At 41.2% G+C, this 23,224-nt stretch overlaps 1 protein-coding gene across 3 annotated transcripts in view; it reads right to left on the minus strand.

Annotated features, from left to right (window-relative positions):
• FOXJ3 (forkhead box J3) overlaps positions 1-22,788 on the minus strand; it is a 172,351-nt gene extending 149,563 nt beyond the window's left edge. For 2 of the 3 annotated variants that reach the window (XM_049878964.1, XM_049878963.1), the window contains exon 1: positions 22,583-22,787. The gene's annotated coding sequence lies outside the window, so the exon portion shown is untranslated. Of the gene's footprint in view, positions 1-22,582 lie in introns of all 3 variants that reach the window. The other variant, XM_049878965.1, reaches the window with a different exon arrangement.
• Between the last annotated feature and the right edge of the window lie 436 nt (positions 22,789-23,224).

Genomic DNA, 23,224 nt, shown 5'->3' on the forward strand with positions numbered 1-23,224 from the left:
GTAACAATTTGGTTTCTTTTAACAGAATCCTGCGAGGCAATAGAAGCATATGAATAGATCCTTAAGTCTTTAATTTTCATTATAAATTAGACAACTTTTTTTATTTCACTTATTGATAGAATAATTACTAAAGTAAATCTAAGGTCCTGGTGGCTTCTGGAGGAGTAAAATTACTTGATCAGCAGAGCTAAATGACAGAATTCTGATGAAATACCCCCACACCTTGCCCTGTAAGATTATAATCAAATAATTTATGAAACTCATTTAATAACTACCTAAGAGAAAAACATTTTGACAGCCCCAAGTGTTTAAGCTGCTCTTCAAAAGTCCTACGATTCATGTTTTTCCAAAGAATTCTCATTTGAACTGTAAAAAAAAACCATATACTTGTTTACTTTTTCAGGCTATAAAAATGGTATTTGCTACATAATAGAAGAAATCAAAGATGAAATTAAAAAATTCCTAGAATAAAATGAAAACGAAAACACAATATAACAAAACCTTTGGGACACTGCAAAAGCAGTACTCAGAGGTCAATTTATAGCAATAAACACACACGCCAAAAAAAAGTTAAAATCAAAACATTAATCCCACAACTCGAACAAATGGAAAGAGATCAGCAAAAGACGCTTACAGTCTCCAGAAGAAAGGAAAAAATATTAGGGCAGAAACAAATGAAACAGAGAATAGAAAAACAAAAGAAAAAAATCAACAAGACCAAAAGTTGGTTCTTTGAAAGGATCAATAAAATCAACAAACCACTGGCCAAATCAACAAAAGAAAAGGAAGAGAAGAAGCGAATAACCCAAATAAGTAATTAGATGGGTGACGTTACAATAGAACCAACTGAAATAAAAAGAATCATAACAGAATACTGTGAAAACCTGTACTCCAACAAATTTGAAAACCTAGTGGAAAATGGACAAATTTATAGAAACACACTACCTACCTAAACTAACACAAACTGAGGTTGAAAAGCTGGATAGACCAAAACAAGTGACTATAAAGGCAATTAAAAGAAAAAAAAAAAAACTCCCAACAAAAAAGGCCCTGGCTCAGATGGCTTCACTGAAGAATTCTAACAAACATTCAAACAAGAGCTGACACCAATACTACGCAAACTATTTCTAAGCATAGAAAAGGAAGGAATATTCCCAAATTCATTCTACAAAGCCAGCATAACCCTGGTATCAAAGCCAGGCAATGACACCACAAAAAGAAAATTACAGACATGCTCCTCATGAATACAGATGCAAAAATTCTCAACAAGATTCTAGTCAATAGAATTCAACAGCATATCAAAAAAATAATACATCATAACCAACTGGGATTCATATCATGTAAGAAGGATGATTCAACAGTAGAAAATCAATGTAATGCACCACATAAACAAAAAAAGGGAAATGAATCAGAGGCAGAGCGAAGATGGCCAAATAGACAGACGCTTCCAATGAGCCCTCTTTACAACAAAGGCCCAAAAAAAAAAAAAAAGGGAAACAAGTACATTTATGACAAGCAGGAGCCCTTAGATAACAAAATGAGGGGCAGGGGGACGAAGAAACGGTTCAGAAGCAGAGAGAAGTTACTGGGCCTGAATCCGGGGAGCCCTCAGGCACCATTCCCAGAGTGGCAGCGACAGGCTGGTACTAGCATTCGGCTGCAGTTTCCTCAGGGAGAAGCAGCCAGCCACACAGCCTACTCACACCTTTGGAACCAGAGAAGAACGGCGCTCTCGGCAAAAGCTAAGTACTTGCATATATTTTACTGTGGCCCCCCCCGCCCCCAAGCCCGCTTCAGCGACTGAATTCCCTGGGCCTGAGATAGGCCCTGTTGAGCACCTAGAGCCATCCTCCCAACCTTGTAGAAAGGAAATAATTTGCAATTGGGGGAAAAGATAATTTGCCAGCTCCACTAACTGGGGGAGCTCAGGACAGAAGCGGCTCCTGTCTAGGCATAAACAGTCTGTGGACTTTGAGCACCTTTACCCTCTGCATGGACTTACGTGGGCCTATTTCAGGAAAATAGGCCCTTGTTGGCAGGCTCCAACCATCTCAGCTGTGCGATGGAGTGTTGGGTGTTTGATGTTTGACACTGCTTTGCCTATTAAACAGGGTTCCTCACCTATCCACATCTGGGGCCTAAGGACTGGTAGCTCCACTCAGGTCACCCAGCCACCTACAACAGGGGTCCAAGGATAAATAGTACCTCCCAGTCCTCACAACCAAAAACACTGGGTGCCCACGGTCCGTCTGCAGAACCCATCCACCTGTACACTGTAGGAATCAGGGACACACTTTCCTCAGAGACACATGGGGGACGATTCTCAGCCCCCTGCCTCGTTCAGAGTGTGACCCCCTACTGCAACCAGATACAGATGCCTACACCAATCACCCCTGCCCCTCTAAGACTATAGGACAGAGCCTGTACCACATACTTAATGATCAGCTGCCTGGACACCTGAGCTGAATTCGTACGAGAAAAGTGAATGGAATCCTAGACTGATATGCCTGATAACAGCTCTAGCCATCTGGGGACAGGATGTCAGAGCTCCAAAGATAAAAATGATCAAGCTAGCTCACTCAAACAACCCATCTGGGCATATCAAACAAATCAAGAAGCTATGACACAGTAAGCAAACAAAAAATAAACTAATAAGTTATAGATGGCTCAGAGACAACAGTCAATACTAAGTCACATAAAGAAACAGACTATGATCACCTCAACAAGCTCTCAAAACAAAGAATCCAGGGATCTTCTAGATGAAAGTGCCTTCCTGGAATTACCAGAGGCAGAATACAAAAGATTATTATACAGAACCCTTCAAGACATCAGGAAGCAAATGAGGCAATACGCAGAACAAGCCAAGGAACACACAGATAAAGCAATTGAAGAAATTAAAAAGATTACTCAGGAACATAATGAAAAATTTAATAAGAGGGAAAAATCCATAGATAGACAGCAAACAGAAATTCAGAAGATTAACAATGATATTACAGAAGTAGACAACTCAATAGAAAGTCAGAGGAGCAGAATTGAGCAAGCGGAAGGCAGAATTTCTGAAATTGAAGATAAAGCACTTGGCACTAATATATTTGAAGAAAAATCAGATAAAAGAATTAAAAAAAAAAAAGAAACCTTGAGAATCATGTGGGACTCTATCAAGAGAAATAGCCTACGAGTGATTGGAGTACCAGAACGGGAAGGCATAACAGAAAATACAGAGAGAATTGTTGAAGATTTGTTGGCAGAAAACTTCCCTGATATCATGAAAAATGAGATGGTATCTATCCAAGATGCTCATCGAACTCCACATAAGGCAGATGTTAAAAGAAAGTCACCAAGACATATTATAATCAAACTTGCCAAAACCAAAGATAAAGAGAATTTTAAGAGCAGAGAGGGATAAACGAAAAGTCACCTACCAAGGACAGTCAATAAGAATAAGCTCGGACTACTCGGCAGAAACCATGCAGGCAAGAAGGCAATGCGATGACATATTTAAAAAACTGAAGGAAAAAAACTGCCAGCTAAGAATCGTATATCTAGCAAAACTGTCTCTTAAATATAAAGGTGAAATTAGGACATTTCCAGATAAACAGAAGTTCACGGAATTTGTAAAAACCAAACCAAAACTACAAGAAATACTAAAGGGAGTTCTTTGGTTAGAAAATGAATAATATCAAGTGTCAACCCAAGACCAGAACACGGGGCAGAGTAATCAGAAGTCAATCCAGACAGGGAAATTACAAAAACAAAGATAAAAAAAAAAAAAAAAAAAAAACGCTCAAAACAGGGTAACAGCAATGTTACTACGTAATAGAAGAAAACATTAAAACAAAAAAGAGGGACTAATTTTTTTTTTTTTTTTTAAAGAAACGTAGTCATACATCTTCCACATGGAGAGGAAGATAAGGCAGAACAAAGTTATAAAAGTTAGGTTTAAATTTACAAAAATAGGGGTAAATAACAAGGTAACCACAAAGGTGACAAACTGTCCTGCACATCAAAATAAAATACAAGAAAAAAATAAGAGATTCAGCAGAAACAAAATCAACAACAACGAATATGAGCAAAGGACAATATATAATCTACTCAGCACATAAAATTAAGTGGGAAAAAGAAACTGTCAACAACACACAAAAAAGGACATCAAAATGATAACACTAAATTCATTAAAAAAAAAAAAATTCATACCTATCCATAATTACCCTGAATGTAAATGGACTAAAAAAAAAAAACACTGCCATAGAGTTGATTCCAAATCTACCAATAAAGAGACAGAGAGTGGCAGAATGGATTAAAAAACATGATTCATCTATATGCTGCCTACAAGAGACACACCTTAGACCTAGAGACACAAACAAACTAAAATTCAAAGGAAGGAAAAAAATATATCAAGCAAACAAACAACAATCAAAAAAGAGCAGGAGTGGAAATATTAATTTCTGACAAAACAGACTTTAAAGTTAAATCCATCAGAAAGGATAATGAAGGACACTATATAATGATTAAAGGGACAATACACCAAGAAGATATAACCATATTAAATATTTATGCACCCAATGACAGGGCTGCAAGATACATAAAACAAACTCTATCGGCATTGAAAAGTGAGATAGACAGCTCCACAATAATAGCAGGAGACTTCAACACACCACTTTCAGTGAAGGTCAGGACATCCAGAAAGCAGCTCAATAAAGACATGGAAGATCTAAACATCACAATCAACCAACCTGACCTCACAGACATATACAGAACACTCCACCCAACAGCAACCAAGCATACTTTCTTTTCTACTGCACATGGAAATGAATCACATTATCATCTCAATCAACAAAGAAATGGCATTTGATAAAGTCCAATACCCATTCCTGATTTAAAAAAAAAAAAACCTTCAGCAAAATAGGAATAGAAGGGACATTCCTCAACATAGTGAAAGGCATTTGTATAAAACCACTGGAGTCCTGGTGGGGTCATGGTTAAGAGCTCGAATACTAACCAAAAGGTTGGCAGTTCGAATCCACCTGCCACTCCTTGGAAATCCTTTGGGGCAGGTCCACTCTGTCCTGTAGGGTTGCTATGAGTCAGAATATAATCAACACGACATGTTTGGTATACAAAACCAACTCAAAAAAAACCAAACCCATTGCCGTCAAGTCGATTCCAACTCATAGCAACCCTACAGGACAGAGCAGAACTGCCCCATACAGTTTCCAAGGAGCGCCTGGTAGGTGTGAAGTGCCAACCTTTTGGTTAGAAGCCATAGCTCTTAATCACCAAGAGCCAATGTCACTCTCAGTAGAGACAGACTGAAAGCATTCCTGACAACAGGTATCAGACAAGGATGCCCTTTATTCCTCTTACTCAACACTGAACTGAAAGTCCTAGCTGGAGCAATAAGGCAAGAAAAGGAAATAAAGGGCATTTAAATTGGTAAGGAAGAAGTAAAACTATCCCTATTTGCAGATGATATAATCCTATACACAAAAAATCCCGAAGATTCTACAAGAAAGCTACTGGACCTAATAGAAGGATTCAGCAAAGTAGCAGGATACAAGATCAACACACAAAAATCAGTTGGGTTCCTCTACACCAACAAAGAGAGCTTTCAAAAGGATATCACAAAAACAATACCATTTACAATAGCCCCCAAAGAGATAAAATACTTAGGAATAAATCTAACCAGGGACATAAAAGACCTATACAAGGAAAACTACAGAACACTGTTACAGGAAACCAAAAGAGACCTATATAAATGGAAAAACATACCATTCTCGAGGACAGGAAGACTTAACATTTTGAAAATGTCAGTACTGCCCAAAACGATCTACAGATATAACGTAATCCCAATCCAAATTCCCACAGCATTCTTTAAAAAGATGGGAAAACTAGTCACTGAATTTACATGGAAAGGAAAGAGGCCCTGGAAAAGCAAAGCATCATTAAAAACTAAGAATAAAGTAGGAGGCCTCACACTACATGATCTCAGAACCTACTTAAGACAGTCACAGTCGTCAAAACAGCCAGGTACAGACACAATGACAGACATACAGACCAAGAGAACAGAATTAAAAACCAAGCTGTAAATTCATCCACCTACAGTCAGCTGATCTGCAACAAAGGGCCAAAGTCCATTAAATCCTGAAAATACAGTCTCTTTAACAAATGGTGCTGGCAAAACTGGATGCCTATCTATAGAAAAATGAAACAAGACCCATACCCCACACCATACACAAAAACTAACTCAAAATGGACCAAAGACCTAAACCTAAAACTACAAAGATCATAGAAGAAAAAATAGGGATGACACTAGGGGCTGTAATATGAGACATAAATAGAATACTGAACATAACTAAAAATGCAGAAACAGCAGAAGAAGAACTAGATAAATGGGACCTCCCAAAAATTAAACACTTATGCTCAACAAGACTTCTTCAAAAGAGTAAAAAGAGAACCTATAGACTGGGAAAAAGATTTTGGCTACACCAGATCCTACAAGGGTCTAACCTCTAAAAACTTACAGAAAACTTCAACACCTCAACAACAAAAAGACAAATAATCCAGTTAAAAAAAGGGCAAAGGATATGAACAGACACTTCACCAAAGAAGACATTCAGGCAGCTAACAAACACATGAAGAAATGCTCAGGATCACCAGCCATTAGAGAAATGCAAATCGAAACTACAATGAGATACCATCTGACCCCAGCAATAATGGCTAATCAAAAAAATAAAATAAAAAATGTTGACCAGGTTATAGGGAGATTGGAAATAGAATACTGGTGGGAATGTAAAATGGTACACCACGATGGAAAATGGCATGGTGCTTCCTTAAAAAGCTAGAAATAGAAATACCATATGATCCAGCAAAATGGTATACGCCCTATAAGAAATAACACACATAACACAAATAGACATAATGTACACCGATGTTCATTGTAACATTATTCACAAGAGCAAAAAGATGGAAACAACCTAAGTGCCCATCAGCAGACGAATGGATAAACAAATTATGGTACATACACACAATGGAATACTACACAACAATAAAGAATAATGAATCTGTGAAACATCTCACAAGATGGATGAATTTGGAGGATATCATACTGAGTGAAATAAACCAATTATAAAAGGCCAAATATTTGTATGAGACTACTACTATAAAAAAAAACAAGAAAAGGTTTACACGCAGAAGAAAAAAAAAATTTGATGGTTGCCAGGAATGGAAGGGGAAGGGAGGAAAAATTACTAGATAAAAGACGTGTTAATACTAGCAAACGGAAAGGGAATACACAAATGGGGGAAGTCAGCACAACGTGACCAAGGCAGACACACTGAGAGGGATGCAAGAGTAAAGGGCAACTATGGTAATTACTGTAAAAACAGACAATCCTGCAACAATAGCATTAACAAACAATAATTTGCAAATGGATACATAGGTAGGCTAAAGAGGTATGGGAGAGTGTAAGGGAGCACATCCACCTGCAGATGTAGGTTTGGTTGAAGATATTTCTACATACATAATTTCAGGTGCCACATAGATATTAATATATATGATAAAGCTCACAAGGGGCACAGTCATGGAAACTTCTCAGACATAACCAAATACTTCATGGGATGAAGTTCCTAGGCTCGAACGTGAAGGGCCTTAGACTCAGGGGACATCTACATCAATTGGCACAACATAGTTCATAAAGACAATCTTCTGCATCCTACTTTGGTGAGTAGTGTCTGGGGTCTTAAAAGCTTATGGGCAGCCATCTAAGAAACAACCATTGGTCTCTTCCCATCCCAAGCAAAGGACAGTGAAGAAAACCAAAGATTAAAGGAAGCAATGTGTCCAAAGGACTAGCGGACCACATGAGCCACAGCCTACACGAAGCCAAGACCAGAAGAACTAGATGGTGCCCAGCTAACACTATTGACCACTCTGACTGGGATCACAAGAGAATGTCCCAGACAAAGCGGGAGAAAAATGTAGACCAAAAAAATCAAATTCACAAAAAGACCAGACTTACTGGTCTGACAGAAACTGGAGGAACCCCCGAGACTATGGCTCTAAGACATCCTATGGCAATCTATTTCTGGAACTGAAGCCATTCCCAAGACCACCTTTCAGCCAAACAATAGAGAAGCCCATAAAATAAACAATAACACACAAGAGGAATGTATTCTTTAGAACAATCAATCATACGAGATTAAAAGGACAAGATTCGCCCAAAAGCAAAGATGAGAAGGCAGGAAGGGGTAGAAAATTCTGACAAAAGGAAGCAGGAAACTCAGGGCAGAAATAGGGAGAGTGCTAACACACTGTACGGAATGCAACCAATGTCATGGAACACTTTACATACAAACTACTGAATGGGAAACTAATTTGCTCTGTAAACTTTTACCTAAAGCACAATAAAAAAGAATTTTTTTTTTTATGATATATGCTCACTGTACAGAACTTAGAAAATATAACTCATAACCTGTTGCCATCGAGTCGATTCCGCCTCATAGTGACCCTATGGGACAGAAGAGAACTTCCCCACTGAGTTTCCAAGGAGCGCCTGATGGATTCGAACTGCTGACCTTTTGGTTAGCAGATGTAGCTCTTAACCACTATGACACCAGGGTTTCCAAGGGGAAAATAAAAATCACCCATTGTGATGCATTCTCTCCCAGTCTTTTTTTCTATGCATTTATAACATCTTTATATACTGTCATTCTTCCTGCCCAGCAAACAAGAGACATGGATGTCATACTGTGGAAGTAACTCAGGCACTCTCAATAAAATCAGGTTCTCGATTTTACAGATGGGCACTTCCATAAAATAAGCCCAAATCTGATATTTAATAATGCTTAAACTTTTCTCTTAGACAAAGAATGCACGTTGTAGTAAAACTACATCCAATGGCCAGAAATGGACCAAATTTAACATGGAGAGAAGTTACTCCCACTTTTTATGTCCCTAAATCTGATTTTAAGACAGCTCTGCTCTAAGAAGCCCAGGTACTTTGTGGTCCATAACCTTTATTTTCTCCTCAAAAATCCAAAGTATGTTCTTCATTAAAACTTTGTCAGTTTTCTACTAAAAATAATACAAGACTAGATGCAGAGGGCTGGGACTGGGTTTGCGTTCTAGTTTCTGCTCTACTACTAAATAACTGAGTGGCATTAAGTAAGCCACTTACCTTACACCTTAATTTTCCCATCTATCAACAGGAACACTACTTGGAGTTTTTATACCACAGAGTCTCTCCCTGCGTGGTACAGTTAACTAGCTTGGCTGTTAATCAACAGCTTGGAGGCTTGAATCCACCCAGAGCCATCACAGAAAAGGCCTGGCAATCTATTTTTGAAAAATCAGTCACTGAAACCCTTATGGAACACAGTTCTACTCTGACACACACTGGTTTACCATGAGCTGGAATGAACTCTATGGCAACTGATACTGGCATCTATACCACAGGACTGTTGTAAGGTGCCAAAATCCAAAAGACCAAAAAAGGTTGCTTTTGAAAAACTATTATTCAAATGTAAGGTGGAAATCTTTCCAAGCACATATGCCCTATGATAAATAATATAAAACATGACTTCCCCTGATATTCAAAGATTCCATTTTTGATGTGACTGCTGTTCATGCATACATGGTGAAACAGCGCTATCAATAACTCCTCACATAAGGCAGACAGGTAAAGCACATCACAGATTCACAATGCCAACCACCCTTGTAGAACCTGGTGTCACGTATGATTTACCACCACCCGCCATGAGTCTGCTCCATCTTCGTGACCGCTATGTATTTGCTGTGACTGTAATTAATTTCCCAAAGGTCTACAGCCAAGCCACAGAAACTTTTTAGTTATTTAAAGCGCCTGGCTGCTAACTGAAAGGTCAGTGGTTCAACCCACCAGCCACTCCATGGGAGAAAGATGTAACAGTCTGCTTCCGTAAAGACTTACTGCCTTGGAGACCTAAGGCAGCTCCACTCTGTCCTACGGGATCACTGAGTTGGAATCAACGCGATAGCAATGGGTTTGGTTTTGGGCTTTCTAATAATGTAGTAAGCACACATGTACTTACCAAACATAAACTAGGATCTTAACAATAATCTACTTCCACCATTACCTAATCCCATTTCTCTATAAGTCAACAGAATTTAAAACTATTATAAGTGAGCCCTAGTAGTCTTCCCCCTCATCCATTCCTCTCCCAAATCAATGCTACAACATACAGTAAGGTCAGGTCTCAACCTCAGGAGAAAACTGATCCCAGCTTCTGACAACTTTAATATGATTTATTTGGCACCGCACTCTACCAATCAGAAGATCAATCTTATTTCCTTGATACTACTATGCCAACGGGTAGGAATCTGAGCAGGAGAATTCAGTTACAGCTTTTAGCTCGTAGTTCTAACTCACCTAGCTAGCTCCAGGCAAAAACTTTCAGCTAAAATCAGTTTACTGGGTAAATTCCCCTTCAGACACAAGGTCAGCCTGGAGCAGCCTACCAACTCTTCAATGGGGTCCAAGGATCTCTCTATATATGATTTAAAGACAATGAAAGAATAGCCAATATATACAGTTTCTGCAAACTCCAAAAACTCCCACTCAAGGGCTCCCCCAGCCTCCAAATTATTAGCATTCTACTCAGAAGAAGGCGCTCCTTGGAAACCCTATGGGGCAGTTCTACTCTGTCCTATAGGGCTGCTATGAGTCAGAATCGACTTGACAGCAACGGGTTTGTTTTGTCTGTCTGTCTGTCTCTGTCTCTCTGTCTCTCTGTCTCTCTGTCTCTCTGTCTCTGTCTTGGTGTGTTCTAGGCACTCAGCTGCTAACAAGAAGGTCAGCAGTTTGGACCCGCCAGCTGCTCCCTGGGAGAAAAGACCTGGCGATCTGCTCCCATAAAGATTAGTCTTGGAAACCCCATGGTGCAGTTCCACTTGGTCCTGTAGGATTGCTATGAATCACAACAGACTGATGGCAGTAGGTAAACGTTCTATGAACAGTTTCTCTTACTGCATCCCATAAGTTTAAGAGACTATTACAGGCCACTTTAACCACTGATGATAAGGACTAAGCCAAGCACAGCAGTGTCGACAGAGATCTGATTACACCAAAATGAGACAGCTTTAGATTTATGGTAAATCTAGCATAGATTTAGAGCAACCCAAACAGTTTAGTAACTATTAGGAACTGTTGTTGTTAGGTGCCATCGAGTCGATTCCAACTCATAACGACCGTATGCACAACAGAACAAAAACGAAACACTGCCCAGTCCCGTGCCATCCTCACAATCATTGTTATGCTCAAGCCCATTGTTGCAGCCACTGTGGGAATTGGAGGCAGCTCTTCCCCAGTCGCCTTTTGAGTGCCTTCCAACCTGAGGGGCTAAATCTCTTCAGAAGTAGACTGCCGGGTCCTTCTTCCTAGTCCAACTTAGTCTGGAAGCTCAGCTGAAACCTGTCCGCCATGGGTGCCCGTGCTGGTATCTGAATACTGGTGGCATAGCTTCCAGCAACACACAAGCCCCCACAGTACAACAAACTAACAGACACATGGAGTATTAGAAACTAGGCCTATTAAAATCAGGAGAGATGTGTGTCAGTGTTGTATTCTTTCACCATACCTACTCAATCTGTATGCCAATCAAATAATTCAAGAAGCTGGACTATATGAAAATGAATACAGCATCAAAATTGGAGGAAGGCTCATTAACAACTTGCATTATGCAGATGACACAACCTAGGTTGCTGAAAGTGAAGAGGACTTGAAGCACTTACTGATGAAGATCAAAGACCACAGCCTTCAGTATGGATTACATTTCAACATAAAGAAAACAAAATTCCTCCAACTGGACCAAAAAGCAACACCATGATAAATGGAGAAAATACTCAAGTGCTCAAGAATTTCATTTTACTTGGATCCATATTCAACATCCGTGGAAGCAGCAGTCAAAAAATCAAATGACTTATTGTGCTAGGCAAATCTGCTGCAAAAGACCTCTTTAAAGTGTTAAAAGCAGAAGTGCCACTTTGAGGACTAACCTATGCCTGATCCAAACCATGGTATTTTCAATTGCCTCATATGTATGCAAAAGCTGGACAATGAAAAAGGAAGACTGAAGAACTAATGCCTTTGAATTATGGTGTTGGCAGAGACTACTGATTATACCATGGACTGCCAGAAGAACAAACAAATCTGTCTCGGAAAGTATAGCCAGAATGCTCCTTAGAAGAGAAGATGGTGAGACTTTGTCTCACATACTTTGGACACGTTATCAGGAGAAACCAATCCCTGGAGAAGGACATACGCTTGGTAAAGCAGAGGGTCAGTGAAAAAGAGTCTCAATGAGATGGACTGACACAGAAGCTGCAACAATGGGCTCAAACACATCAATGACTGTAAGGATGGTGCAGGACAGGGCAGTGTTCCACTCTGTTGTACATGGGGTCGCTATGAGTCGGAACCAACTCAACAGCACCTAACAACAACAACCCTATTAATGGTGTTAAAGGCTAAACAAGTAAGAGTTCTTACTGAATGTGGTCCTAATTATCCTGTAACATATATTCATATTTGTCCTATTTTATCTTATTATAGTACTAAAGTTTGATACTATATATGGAAGTTTCATTTGCTTTTTGTTCCAATTGTTTCATCCTTATCCTACAATAGAATAATAACCGCTCTGAAAGATATCACATTCTTGGGTTATCAGTTGATATGTCAAGTAGAATAGCAGTCAAAGGTACCTAACTACAAAAGGTTACTTAAAATAAATAAAACGTCACTGTTATAAATATAAGCACAACATCTGGTTCCATATAACAAAGCTATTTCCATATCCCAACAGATGGCCCACGGTAATAATGCTTGGTTGATCTGGTTAAAACAAATTCTATTAAATCAAAAATCCTGTATTGCAGATGCCTTTTCCAATTTCAGTATAAGTCAATCTCTTTAACCAAAACATCGTGCTTTGGATTTTGTTATTTGTGCACTAACATCCAACTAAGCCAATTAAGATGGTCAAATTTGTTGGCAGTTGTTATAAAATGCCGCTGTGATGTTTTGAGTTTTAGATAAAAAAGGTAAAGGGTACCTCCCTCTAAGAATGAAAAGCTAACTGTTCAAAATGGAAAGCAAAAATGAACAGTTAAAGGAAGGCTGAGGACAGAAGTATAAGTGAGCTTTAGCTGTCTCAAGCCAAGGCTTCTGAATGTGGAAAGCTAAGTGACTAACAAAGGGAAGAGTGAAGAGCAGTGAAGATAATGTAAGTGCTATGTTGAAAGGCTACTAGTAAGCACAAAAAAAAAAAAAAAAAAAGCATCTGAATGCCTAAAAAACATCTATCTCTGTTTACTCTAGTGTTATGCTCATGTTTAAAAGAAATGCTGATGCAATGTCAAGTCTGCTACTTGACTGCTTACATAACCATATTCAAAATCTAGTCTTCATACTTTTCCAGCGCCTTCCAACCTAGGTGGCTCATTTTCCAGCACTACATTGAATATTCTGCAGAAAATTGTAATGAGGATGAATGGGGTGATGATGATGGTGGTGGTGGTAATGATAATACAGCTGGCCCTCTGTATCAGCAGACTGCGCATTTGTGGAGTCAACCAACCACAGATCGAAAATATTCAAAAAAATAAAGTTCCAAAAAGTAAAACTTGAATTTGCCAGCGCACCAAGCACTGCTACACTGAATTCATGCAAAAGAAATGATGTGTAGGAATACCCTGCTGTAGCCTTCCGCCATTTCACAGTTCCTCAGTCTCCAGCACTTGTTTGAGCATTGACAGAAAGTACTCATCAGCAACAACATAAGTTTTCTATGTAGTTATATGCAGATACTACACCATTTTACACAAGGGACATGAACATCCACGGATTTCAGTATGGGGCAGGCCCTACTGGAACCAAACCCCTGCGGATACCAACGGAAGACTGTAATAGTTAAAGTTTTCTGAGGCTCAGTATGGGTCCAAGGAGCCCTAGGGGCACAGTGGTTAAAGCGTTCCGCTGATAACTGAAAGGTTGGTGGTTCAAATCCACCAGCCGCTCTGCATAAGAAAGATGTGGCAGTCTGCTTCCATAAAGATTACAGCCTTAGAAACCCTACAGGGTCACTATGAGTCAGAATCAACTTGTTGGCAACAGGTTTGGTTTTTTTGATTTAGTATGGGTCTAAAAGTGTTCATATTCACATTCTGGCCAGGCCATGTCCTTACCTGAAATATTATCCTCTATTAATTCATAACACAGTAAACAATACAGTGCAGTGATCAAGAGCCACTAAGTTCTGAAAACAGATTTCTTGTTGTACGTAGGTGAATAGATTCCAATTCATAGTAACACTATAGGACAAAGTAGAACCGCCCCATAGGGTTCCCTAGGCTATAATTATAATCTTAAAGACAAGAGGAGTCCTTGGTGGCGCAGTGGTTAAGAACTCAGCTGCTAACCAAAAGGTTAGCGGCTCGAACCCACCAGTCGTTCTGCAAGAAAAAGATGTGGCAGTCTGCTTCCGTAAATATTTACAGCCTTGGAAACCCTATGGGGCAGTTCCACTCTGTCCCAGAGGGTTGCTATGAGTCAAAATCAACTCAACAGGAATGGCTTTTGGGGTACTCTTTATGGGAGCAGATCACCAGGTCTTCTGACCATGGAGTCGGTAGGTTAGAACTGCTGCCTTTTCAGAGACTGTAGAGGTTCGAATCCAGGCTCTTCCTATTCCTAGCTATGTAATCTTAGTCAAGTTACTTAACTTCTTCTCAGCATTTGTTTCTTCATCTGTAAAATTTACATAATAAAAACCTATCTCTTGGGGTTGTTGTGAGGATAATATGAATAACATATGCAAAGTATTTAGACCACTTCTGGACCCATAGTAAGCCCTCAGAAAACGTTAGCTATCATTATTATCACTACCACCACCACTATCATCATCACCACATTAATCCCCACTAAAGTTCTAAGCAAAACACTGTCCAACATAGTGCCTGCAACAATGTATTTGCACACACCAATGATCATGAAGATGGCACAGGACGGGGCAATGTTTCATTCTTCTGTTGCTCATGGGGTGGCTATGAGTCAGGGCCGACACAATGGCAACTGACAACAGTCTTCTGAGAGAAAAGGCAGAAATATAAAATAACTTGCCTAAAACACAGAGCAAACCAGTACTAGAATCTGGTAAGAAAAGTCTTTTCATTTTCAACCCCGAAGACTAACCATGAAAAATCAATGATTCCCAAAGTAAGGGAGTTTCCCCGTCCCTCTAAGTTGCCAGGAATGTACAGCAGATCCTTTTAAGATAGGATAGCAGCATAAAAACCAAAACCAAACCCACTTCCACTGAGTCGATTTCGACTCACAGTGACCCTACAGGACAGAGCGGAACCGCCCTATAGAGTTCCCAAGGAGCGCCTGGTGGAGTCGAACTGCAGACCTTTCGGTTAGCAGCCGTAGCTCTTAACCACTACGCCACCAAGTGTTCATATTCATGTCCTTACTTGAGATACCATCCCAAACCAAAAACCAAACCTGTTGCCATCCAGTCGATTCCGACTCATGGCGACCCTACAGGATGGAGTAGAACTGCCCCAAAGAGTTTCCAAGGAGCACCTGATGGATTCAAACTGCCAACCTTTTGGTTAGAAGCCACAGCTCTTAACCACTATGCCACAAGGGTTTCCTGAAATAGCATGGAGTAGTGGAAATAACTATGGACAGGAATAAGACAACCTAACCACTCCACCACTGACTTAAGTATGCAATCTTGGGCAAATCACCTAATCAAAATTTCAACTTGGCTCATGCTAAAAAATACTATGCCTATGCCACACAGTTGCTGTGAGATTAAATAAAATAAAGTATGAGAAAACATGTGTAAACCATAAAAACACTATACGAATGTTCAAGGGCCATGTCTTACTCATCTTTATACCCCCAATGCCTACTAGAGTGTGTGGCAGAGGTTATAATCTCAAAGAAAAGACATGAGAAGGGGTGGGGTTGGCAGGATAAGGATTAAGATGAAGATGGTAAAGAATTTAAAACTGTAAGAAATAGAAAAACTAATCATTGACTTTACATGGAAAAGAAAGAGGCCCCGGATAAGTTAACCACTACTGAAGAAAAAGAATAAAGAGAACTCGCACCACCTGACCCCAGAACCTACCATACAGCTATGGTAGTCAAAACAGCCTGGTACTGGTACAATGACAGACACGTTGACCAAGAGAAGAGTATTGAGAACCCAGATGTAAACGCATCCAGCTACAGTCACCTAATCTTCAACAAAGGCCCGAAGTCCATTAAATGGGAGGAAAAAAGACAGTCTTTTTAACAAATGGTGCTGGCAAAACAGGATGTTCATCTGTTAAAAAAAAAAAAAGAAACAGGACCTATACCTCACACCATACACAAAAAACTAATTCAAAATGGATCAAAGACCTAAATATAAAATGAAAAATTACAAATAGAAGAAAACATAGGGTCAATGCTAGAGGCCCTAATACATGTCATAAATGGGATACAAACCATAACTAACAATACACAAACATCGCAAGATAAGCTAAGTAACTGGGATCTTCTAAAAATTAAACACGCTCATCAAAAGACTTCACCAAAAGGGTAAAAAGAGAGCCGAAAGACTGGGGAAAAAAAATTGGCTATGACAAATCCGACAAAGGTCTAATCTCTAAAATCTATACGAAAATCCAACACCTCTACAACAAAAAGACAAATAATTCAATCAAAAAATGGAAAAGGATATGAACAGACATGTCACCAAAGAAGACACCTAACAGAAGACAGGAGAAGGAAATGCTCACTATCACTAGCCATTAGAGAAATACAAAAACGCGGTATCATCTCACCCCAACATTGCTGGCACGAATCAAACAAATAGAAGATAACAAATGTTGAAGAGGCTGCAGGGAGCTTAGAACTCTTAGCCACTGCTGATGGGAATGCACAATGGTACAACCATTTTGGAAAACGATATGGCGCTTCCTTAAAATGCTAGAAAATGGAAATATCATACGATCCAGCAATCCTACTCCTAAAGAATATATCCTAGAGAAATAAAAGTGGTCACACGAACAGACATAGGCACACCCATGTTCACTGCAGCATTATTCACAAGAGCAAAAAGATGCAACAACCTAAGTGTTCATGAACGGATAAATGGATAAACAAACTATGGTATATACACACAATGGAATACTACGAAACAATAAAGAACAATGATGAATCTGAAACATCTCACAACACGGACGAATTTGGAGGGCATTATGCTGAGTGAAATAAGGTCAATCACAAAAGGACAAATACCATATGAGACCACTATTATAGAAACTCATGAAAAGGTTTACACACAGAAAGAAAAAATCTTTGATGGTTACTAGGAAGCGGGGGGAGGGAAGAACATTAGGCAGTAGATAAGAGGTAACTTTGGTGAAGGGTAAGACAGTACACAATACTGGGGAAGTCAGCACTACTTGACCAAGGCAACATCATAGAAGCTTCATACACACATCTGAACTCCTTAAGGGACCGAATTACCGGGCTAAGGATTGGGGGTCTCGGGGGACATCTAGCTCAACTGGCATAACATAGTTTATGAAGAAAATGTTCTACATCCCACTTTGATGAGTAGTGTCTGGGCTCTTAAAAGCTTGTGAGCAGCCATCTAAGATACTCTAATGGTCCTACCCCATCTGGAGCAAGGGAAAATGAAAAAAACCAAAGACACAAGGGAAATATTAGTCCAAAGGACTAATGGGCCACAACTATCACAGCCTCCACCAGAGTGAGTCCAGCACAAGTAGATGGTGTCTGGCTACCACCAACAACTGCTCTGACAGGGATCACAATAGAGGGTCCCGGACAGAGCTGGAGAAAAATGAACAAAACTATAACTCACAAAAAAAAGACCAGGCTTATCTGTCTGACAGAGACTAGAGAAACCCTGAGAGTATGGCCCCTGATACCCTTTTAAATCAGTACTAAAGTCATTTTTGAGGTTCACCCTTCAGCCAAAGATTAGATAGACCCATAAAACAAAATGAGACTAAAGGGGCACACCAGCCCAGGGCCAAGGACCAAAAGGCAGGTGAGGACAGGAAAGCTGGTAATAGGGAACCCAAGGTCAAGAAGGGGAGTGTTGGCATGTCAGGGAGTTAGCAACCAATGTCACTAAACCATATGTACATTAACTGTTTAATGACAAAATAATTTGGTCTGTAAACCTTCATCAAAATTACAACAAAAATAAAGAGTAATAATTCAAATGTCTATTAACTGATGAACAAAAAAATAAAATTCGATATATCCATACAATGGACTAAAACTTGGCAATAAAAGGAATGAAGTACGGAGACGGGCTATATCATGTATGACCCTGGAAAACATTTTGCTAAATGAAAGAAGCCAGACACAAAAGACCGTATGGTATATAATTCCATTTATATGTAATGTACAAAATAGACAAAAGTACAGAGATGGTAAGTACGTTAGTGGTTGCCTGGGGCTAGGGGAAGGGAACCTGGAGGTAAATGGCAAATAACTGTTAATGGGTACAAGGTTTCTTTCTAAGATGATGAAAATGTTCTAACAATTACTGTAGCGATGACTACACAACTCTACGAATATACTCAAAACCATTAAATTGTACACTAAATGAATGAATTATATATGAATTATATTGGGTATATCTCAATAAAGCTTTTAAAAGAGTAAGAAGAAAGCTTTAAGAACTGTTATCACTGGCTTTAGAACCCAAGTTTCTTTAAAAAAAAAAAAAAAAGTGAGTTCTCTTGATGTTTGAGTAGGCCTAACACGTGAATAAGAATGAGACTGGAGGAAGAATTAAGAGAATACTAAGAATCGCCACATCAGACCATGTCTCTCTACAAACCCTGCTGAAAACAAATCTGGCATCTGTTCACATCCTTCAAGTCTCTCTAAGGTTACAAATTATCTCCTTCTGTTCTAGCTGAACAGTCTTTTCATCATTATCATTGTTTCTAAACTTCCAGATTACATCTGATACTGTCAATAACCCTAATTTCTAGAAAATCTTCCTACCCTTGGCTTCCATGGCATTGATGTACTTCCTGGTTCTTCTTAGAGCGCCTTTTTTTTTTTTTTTTTTAACCTAATAGCCTATAATGTCACCCAAGAGCCTATAATGTCACCCAAGGTTCCAAGCCTCAAAGTTCTTTACCACTATACTAGTTTCTTCGCAACACTCATCTACTCACGTGTTTAACTACCATCTATTAGCCCTGGTCAGTGCATATCTACATTTTGTCTCTGACTATTCATCCTATAGTGATGGACCACAGATACTTCAATCCTACTTTAGCCTATTCTTGATTACCTTCACTAAGGCTGGAAATTAGTGATGTGACTCAACCAAAATAAATAATCCCTATGCCATTTCTGCAGCTCTGGAAGTGCAGCAGGTAAGTGTTTGGCTGCTAACCAAAAGGTCAGCAGTTTGAATCCACCAGCCGCTCCTTGGAAACCCTATGGGGCAGTTCTACTCTGTCCTATAGGGTTGCTACAAGTCAGAATTGACTGAACAGCAAGGGGGTTGGTTTTCTGGTCCCGCCCCCCCGGGGGTGGGGGTGGAAGAATGCCATTTCTATGTGGCTTTAGAATGTAGTATACATTTTTTTCTTCTCCACAGATCTCTTTTCCTAATTGTTTTGCTTAGGAGCTAATCTGCATTACCAGAGCCAAACCAGCATGGAGAGAAGGCCATCAGGACACAGTGAGTGGCAGGGGGACACTGGCCTGGTATTGAAAAATTGGTTGTCCACAATCTAGTACTGGCCATAACCAACCTTAGCTCATTTTTCTTCACAGTGATACCTTCCTAATTTCCTCACTATTACCAATGACTCAGCCATCCTCCCAGGATTCTAGGCTTTAATTTTTTAACAGTTTATTTGCTTTCTTTCCTTTGCCCCACACTCAATTCACTCAGTTCAAATTAATTTTTATTCCACATGCATTTCCTTGTATAGTCTATACTCTCTTAGGACAATATAAGATAATGGTTTAAATGCATGGGGTCAGAGACCAGGTAGTCAGGGTTCAAATCCTAACTCTGCTGTTTCCTCTCTGTGGGACTCTGGGCAAGCTGCTTAACCTCTCTTTAACTCAGTTTCATCATAACAATGACAATACCTTGTCATGAAGATTTAATGAGCTTAAAACAATGCCTGGCACGCAGTAAACATGCAATAAATACTAGGCTACTCTTTTATTCCCACAATTACTATCTTATGTCTGACCATCAACATCTTATTACTAAAATTCTCCAAGAGCATTCTAGTCAGTCTCCCCACTTCCAGCACACTCAGCAGATACAAACCCTTCTTCAGGAACATCGTGCATCATTTTACTCCCTTTCTGTGGAACATACTGTGGTAATCTACCAAACTAAATCTCCTAGCCTTGACAAGTCCTCCACTAATACCACCTCAACAATCCTAAACTTACTAACAATGCACCAGATGTAAGGAAAAAATTCAATGTCAAAAATATACTCAAAAAATAATACACAATGTAGAAAAACAGTAAGAACACTGGCTATTTTGGAATCTAACAACTGACCTCAAAACAGTAAAAATTCCTTAATTTCATCCAAACTAACGAACCAAAAACAGCCAAAATAAATGTGTCCTGGTCCCATCCAAAGGAGCCCCAGTAGAGCGGTGGTTAAGAGCTCAGCTGCTAACAGAAAGGTGGGCAGTTCAAATACATCAGCCACTCCACAGGAGAAAGACACGGTGGTCTGCTTCCGTAAACATTACAGCCTTGGAAACCCTATGGAGCAGTTCTGCTCTATCCTATAGGATCACTAAGTTGGAGTCAACTCGATGTCAATGATTTTTCTAGTCCCATCCAAAAAATTTCTAACAAAGGCTTGAGAGATTCGTTGTATCTTCATCAGCACAAAACCAAGAATAGGATTTATTTCAACTCCAAGACACATAAAAACCAGTAAAAAAAAAAAAAAAAATACATATCCTCAGGTTTATCTAAGAAACTAAAAAATTCAATCACATCTACACATGCCATCCAAACAGAAAAAGGGAGAGGAGTTACTCCTTTTCCACAAATATTTGCTAAGGTCTAGGAGGAATAATAAAGGCTTCTCTCATTGCAACTGTGGCATGTTCCCTGTTAAGAGTGCAATCTGTGGTCACAAAGGACAGGAAGATGGAATCCTTAACCTGGAGGAGACAGACATTAAGAAACAAACTACTCAATGCACATGTTTCCAAACCAATTATAAAATACAGAATGTAATGATATTTGATAGAGAGAGGGAAAATGAAATAAAAGTGCTTCCATGAAATAAGTGACTAAGTCACACTATCCAGTGAGGCCTTACAAGAGCTATGGAGGTAACACTCCTATGACATGCGTGCTTGTTTCCCCACAAAACAAAATCGGAAAAAAGAGAAATAAATGTCAGGAAAGGACAAAAAAAGATGCCCACCAATCTCAAACCCCCAGGCTAGTCCAACTCAGCTCATTCAGGAATCCAACTAGGATGCCAACAGACGTGGACTGCACAATGCAAGACAGAAAACCCTTCACCAGTCACACACAAAAAGTAGAGCGGAGAAGTGAAAACTATACACCTCCATGCACCAGCAGCAAGCACCAACTCTCTCTCTAGGATTAAACAGCAGAAAAAAGAACAAGAGCAGCTAAAGAGAGAAGAAAAGATGTCAATGAAGCTAAGCCCTGTTATATCCCCTACTGGTCTCAATTTCAAGGAGTACAACTCTTGCTTCTTCCATCTAACCAACAGCTGGCATCAGCACAACAAACTGGTCCTAACACCTTCCACGTTATCAGGAGGAAATCACAGAGGAAAACCCGCCTAGTTTAACCACCCTCCCCACTAGCTGCAAAAATGGGGGGTGGGGGGCCCTACCACGTGGGCAGGATGCAATACACACAGAACAGCAACATGTCCTGATGGAACGTCTGCCTCTGCCCTAGAGCCAGTAAAGGCCACGGCGACAGGATGGGCGGGAACGCAGGCCCCTTGCACGGGCCCCCTCACCCCGAAAGAAACCCCCGAGGCGCGAGGCACAGTCCGCCTCGCGGGCCGAAAAGCGCCTCTGGGCTTGAAGGGAAGAAGCTGCATCCTGCCCAGGTCAGAGACTAGTCCAGGCAAAAGGCGTAAATCATGGAACGAAGGAGACGGTCACTGTCCTCGGACTCGGGGCCCCCGGGAACCACGTCTGTCTCCCCGGGGCCCCGTCTGGGGGAGGGGCGGTAAGCGCGGAGTCGCTGCTTCCCGGCTGAGAGGCAGCAGCAGCTGAGGAGGAGCGCCGCGGGGGAGGGAGGAACCCAGCCCTCGCCGCCCGCCAGGCCCGGGCCCGGGCTCGGGCCCCTGCCCCGCCCGCCTCCAGTCCCGCAGCACAGCCGGGGCTGAGAAGGGAGAGGGCGTCTCGCGGAGGGCAGCCCCTTCCTCCGTCCCGGGAGATGCCCCAGCCCCGCCTCCTCGCCCGCCGACCCGGCCCGGCCGCCCCGGCGACGGGCCCTTACCTCAGACTGCGCAGGCCGGGCCGGCTCGGCCGAGCCCCCGGCCGCTGCGTGCGTCTCCGCCCCCCGGGAAAAGTCCCAACGGTGCCTGGTGCGAGCTGCCGAGGGCCCGAGCAGCGCCGAAAGCGGCGGCGGCAGCGGGAGCAGCCAACATCCGGGGCCGCGCACCCGGAACTACTTCCCGACCCGTTCCCCCTCCCGCCCCCGCCTCTCGCGACGTCGCTGCGCCACCAGCCCAGCGTCGGCGGCGTCACGGCGCCTCCGCGGTCACGGCCGTGTAGACGCCCGTGGGTTCCTCCGCTGGGACAAGTAGTGCCCTGGGATACTCCGGGCTACGCCTCGTAGCGGCAGGCGACGCCAAGCTGCTTCAGAGTGGGATCTGCGCCTAAAAGTGGGGCCTGGGGAGTGGGGCCGGCGGAGGCAGCCTCGTAATTGAGAATAGCAGGGATCTTCGGCCTCAGAGTCTGTCCACGGATCTCAGGGCCTAATGCCCTGGAGGGATGGCGCCTCGTGACCTTGTGTTCCTCCCCTTTTTTCCCTCCTCCCCCCAGCGACTTTACAGTAGCGAGAGACACCTTAGTCCCGTCGGGAAACCGGACCCTTTCTCCTACAACGCGCCCCAATAAAGGCGCTTGAACTTTAAGG

This window comes from Elephas maximus, chromosome 3 (assembly GCF_024166365.1).
Source record: "Elephas maximus indicus isolate mEleMax1 chromosome 3, mEleMax1 primary haplotype, whole genome shotgun sequence".
Classification (NCBI taxonomy): Eukaryota; Metazoa; Chordata; class Mammalia; order Proboscidea; family Elephantidae; genus Elephas; species Elephas maximus.